Here is a 4,869-nt window from a genome sequence, read left to right on the forward strand (position 1 = left end):
GTTAGGGGTAAATAGTGAGGTGGCCAACTTTGCTGATGGCACCAGATAATTTAGAACAGAGCAGAAGTGGATTCCAAAAGAATCTCCAGACGGTGAGAGGAGAGGGATAGGCCAGATGAGACTCAGCATAAGGAAGTATAAAACTAAGCAGTTTGGGGCAACAACAACAAAAACCCAGCTTTGCGAACAACACTGAGGGTCTCTCAGCTGGCAGTGGCTGATGGAGAAAGGCACAGGGATAATTAGCATGACGAAAACGTTAATCCATTGAGCAGCTGCTGTTTGGGTTGGGTTTTTTTTTTAAAAAAAAAAGCTGTTTCCATGCGGAGCATAATTAGAACAAGAAAACCTCCAACAGCTATGGAGCAATCACATGTTGAACATTGTATACAGATATGGTCACTGCATCTAGAAAAGGATATTACGGAGTTGGAAAAAGTATAGCAAAGGGCAGCTAAAATGACCAAATCTCTGGAACTGGTTCTTGCAATGAATGGTTACAGTGTTTGGAGCTGTTTAGCTTTGAGGCTGGAGGGAGGCAGGTAAGGGAAAGCTTTATCGAAGCACTGTGTGTATAAAATTATGCATGGTGTGCAGAAAGTGGATGTGAAGAAGGTGATCTCTGGCTTTCACAGGCCAAGAACATGGGGTCAAACAATGAAGTTAAACCAGAGAGCAGGAGGGATTTGCTTCACCTTAGCAGAGCTCACTAGTGGAATTTGTTATTGTGATGTAGCAATGGTAGGCAGCTTGGATGTTTGCGACATTTAAATGGGGACTGGAGAAATTAATGAACGATGGAAGCTCTCTTGGCTACCAGTCATGCTAGATATGTCCTCAGTCATTCCAGAGTGCAGGACAATACTGGGCTCAAGTTACAGGAAGTCAGATTTCTGTTAAATATCAGGAAAAATTTCCTAACAGAGCAGTAGGACAGTGGGACCAATGACCTTTGGAGGTGGTGAATGCTCCATCGCTGGAGGCATTCGAGAGAAACTTAGACAAGCACCTGGCATATATCCTTTGATTTGTATTCGTGCATGGAACAGGGGTTTGGACTTGATAGCCTTATGAGCCCCTTCCAACTTCACTATTCTATGATTCCATGATTTCCTGCAGTTCTAAAAATAGTATAACTCTGTATGGTGGGAAACATGGAGAAAAGAGGGTGCTGTTGATCTCATGACCTGCTGGTAGGTTTCTGGTGGGCAACTGGTTGGCTGCTAAATGAATGGGTTGCAGGACTCCATCAGCTTTTAGTCTGATCCAGCATGGTTCTGATATTTACTGGAGGGAAGATATTGCCAGTTGGATGCCTGAACCAAGAAGTCCCTTCCCCATTTTGCAGTCCACTGTATCCACAAGAGTAGGGCCACTCAAAGGAGAGTCTGCAAAGATGGAGGTGGGAATGCACTCTTAGTATTGTAATAAATGTAAAATACCATTAATGAGTCATCAATGTGGGTCACAGCAACTCTCATTCCCACTTTCACTTTCTCACAAAAAAATTTAAAAGGAGAGAATACTTCTTATGATGGGCACTTGCTTTCTGCAGGTTTGAGTTGCCCCAAATAAGACTGTTATTAAAATGTAATATGTCAACCGGTTGAAAAAGGTACCCTTCTCAGCTGATCAAACTATTTAGAATCAGTGATGGCTAGCCATCGTCGTCCCACTGCTCTTCTTGATCGTGATGTTCTGTTGAGATTTCATGAATCTCTTAGGTTGTAACCTGCTTAGAAGTTGTTTGGAGCTTTAGACTTTGCTGTGAAAATTTGAACTCCAATAACTGCTTTAAAATGACATTTAGTTCTGCTCAAACTTCCCTCTACCCTCAGGGACCCATAAAGCTCGGTGGATATGACGTTTCAGAGAAGAAATATATTGCTCAGTTGAACTCAGGTGGCTATGGGGTGGAATCTGAGGTTCACCAGAGGGTCATGCTCCTGATTTTGCAGGCTTCCTCTCTTCTGAAAAGTTGAGATGTCCCTTTGAAGGCATATTTACTGGCAGTAAGAGATTTAAACAAAAATGCTCTGATATTCTTGGCCCTACCTCTTTGCTCCCTGCACCATCCCTGTAATTGGTATTACAGAGTTCACTGAAAATCATTTGCTACCCGTGGTTTAATCAATGCAACATGTTGTTCCTAAAATTTAAGGGAATAGATCCAGGTGAAATTAAAAAAAAAAAGATCTCACTGAAATCACCAGGACTTAGGTCATCTCATAACAGTGGTGTGGGTGTGAATGAAGCATGGCAGCCTGCCCAGATCTCCAGAAGCGGAACCCACCACATCCATGAAGTCCTGGGGACTCCTTAGAAGGCTTGATCTGCCTTCTCCTTCAATGCCAGTCTGCAGAAAGCTGGGGTCAGCAGCTGATTCAGTGAACAGAGTGCGGGCAGACGAGGCCTCTGCAACCCAAATTAATCACTCAAGACTCTGGCCTCTGCACTGCTCCAGAGACAAGGTAAGTGTGAGAAATTGTTGGACCTGTTGCGTGTAGGGGCTTTATTCTGGACACCTTAGTGTTTGTTCGGTCATGATGAGATAGATGAAAAACATGCTGTTTGGGTGTCAACATGACCGTTTTCTTGGCTTCTAAAGAGGCAGGCACACTCTGATGGACGGCCAAGAGGATGCAGCAACCACGGGAAACCTATCAGTTTCTTCCTGCCATGCAGTTGTTAAAAGGCACAGGGGAAGACGCTAGATTGAGGCGGCAAATGTTCCTAATCCTAGCAAAAGTACAGTCTGAGCTTGCAAGCTGCTGCAGCCACAGAGCGAGGGTGGGTTATCTCGCCCTCATTCGTTCATTTGTTCAAAACCTTGACTGGACCATCTCAAAAAGCTTTTATTTACTGTATTTATTTATTTTGCTCTCATGGGTGTTTTGCTTCCTGCTTGTATGTTTCATTCATCATGTGGGTGAATGGAACAAAGCACGCCGTTCCAATTCTCCAGAAGTTGAACCCAAGTCTGAACCCACAGCACCTATGAGGTCCTGGAAACACATCAGGAGCATCACAATGCATCACTGATCCACTGTCTCCTGCCCAGACCAGTTTCCTAGAAGCTATATATAATAGGACCTCCCTATCCACAGGATCAGTATCCACTGATTCACTTATCCGCTGGCTGAAAATACTAAATAGCACCCCCTGAAATATCTATTTATATGTATTTCCAGGGTGTATTGGCCACTAGAGGAAGCCAGAAACCATGTATGCTTCCACGTTTTTCAGCACCTACGGCAGGAGGCTTGGAGCCGATCTCCCACAGTCCTACTGTATATATACCTGAAGTTTGGAGGATTTTTTGTGCACCTGATGAAGTGAGATGGAGTCCACAAGCTTCATGCAAATTGTTTTTTCTTCAAAAGAACATAGGACTCCAGGCTGAAATCCGATTGCTTAAATGCTGGCAGGGCCCTTCCCTAGTAGCACCTGTGGGTTTTTATTCTAGCTCCAGTAATTGGTTTCTTTAACAAAAGAAGGCGGCATTATTTCACAGATCTGTCTGCTCCCTTTCCAACTTATTTTGGATTTTCAAAATAGCACAACCAAACACCTTGATGATGGGAGTTGTAGTTCAGCAACACCTGGAGGGTTACAGGTGCCCCTATCCCTATTCAACTGAAAGGTAAGAGAGGGGACCATGCAGCCCTGTGGCTGCACACCAAATCCCATGAACCCAAGTGAACATGGCCAGTGGAAGGGATTTGATGGCAGTTGTCCTGCATTTGAAGGGCCACAGAAATCTCTCTTGCCCCTTGCTAACTCTGGTTTGCTAGCTGTCTATTCCATAAGGCGGGAAGTGCCACAATGCCAGAGGGCCAGGGTGTCCACCAGGAAGCAAGATGGACGGACATTCCTTGGAAGTAACTCCTCTCCCAGGTGACTTGAGCTGCAATCCTTCATCGTCTTCTGCCTTCCTCCCCACTTTGCCTCCTTCTCTAGGTCAGGCCTACCAGGAGAAAGCAACACAGCTCAGAAAAGTGACTTTCTTTGGGCTACACCATGCTGGCTGGTAGATTCTGGGTGTTATAGCCCAAAAACAGTAGTTTCTTGAGCGCTTCACTGGCCAGGAGCTTGCTTGTTGGTACGATGCACCAAGAGAAGAGAGCTTCCCTTTTTTTGCTACTCAAGAGATTTAAGGACTGGAAGCAACGCATGGAAATTACGAGAAAAGACACGCTGGCTAATTTACATTAGGAAGCCCTTCCTGATGGTAAGAGCTGTTCCGCACTGGAACCAGAGTGGCCAGAAAGGGAAGCACTTCCCGGCCTTAGCATCCCTTTTAAAAGAAGTAGATGCCATCATCTCTTTCAGCTTGTGCTTTTAAAAAAGGAGAACAGAAACAGAGTGAGGCGTTCAGGAGGACCATTTCTGTCAGTGGGAGTATTAGCAGCTTAGAAGCTGAAGTCTTTAAAACTCTTTCCTCGGATATTTAAAAAAAACAACAACAAGGGAAATGGGAGGGTCATTAGCCTGGACTGTGGATTTCCAGACCGGCTGGGGTTGGTCTAGATGACCCTGGAGGTCCCCTCCAAGTCGTTTAATTCCGGGATTGCTGTCTTGTTCAGCGGGGCCTCATCCTGCAGGCCTGGCCAAGCAGCAACCCAGCCTTTTGGCCATGCAGGGCGACTGCTGAGATGATGCTGAAGGGTGGGGAGGGGAGCATTCTCTCCCCCCTCCCTCCCCCCCATCCGCGCGTGTTTGGCTGAAGACCTGGGGGTGGTCCCCGAGGCAGCGCTATGTAAACCGCCCAGGTCCTGCTTTCCACTCCGAGATGCATCCTTCTCTCCACCCCCCCACCCCCACCCCCCAGATCCGCGATCATCGCCATTCGCTGGCGTTGGAAGGGAA

The 4,869-nt window shown here is 46.1% G+C and overlaps 1 protein-coding gene across 1 annotated transcript in view; it reads right to left on the reverse strand.

Moving 5' to 3' along the window:
• LOC144584427 (uncharacterized) overlaps window positions 1-4,869 on the reverse strand; it is a 678,013-nt gene that overhangs the window by 404,747 nt on the left and 268,397 nt on the right. The window lies entirely within an intron of this gene.

The sequence above is a fragment of the Pogona vitticeps genome, chromosome 10 (genome assembly GCF_051106095.1).
Source record: "Pogona vitticeps strain Pit_001003342236 chromosome 10, PviZW2.1, whole genome shotgun sequence".
NCBI classification, from domain to species: domain Eukaryota; kingdom Metazoa; phylum Chordata; class Lepidosauria; order Squamata; family Agamidae; genus Pogona; species Pogona vitticeps.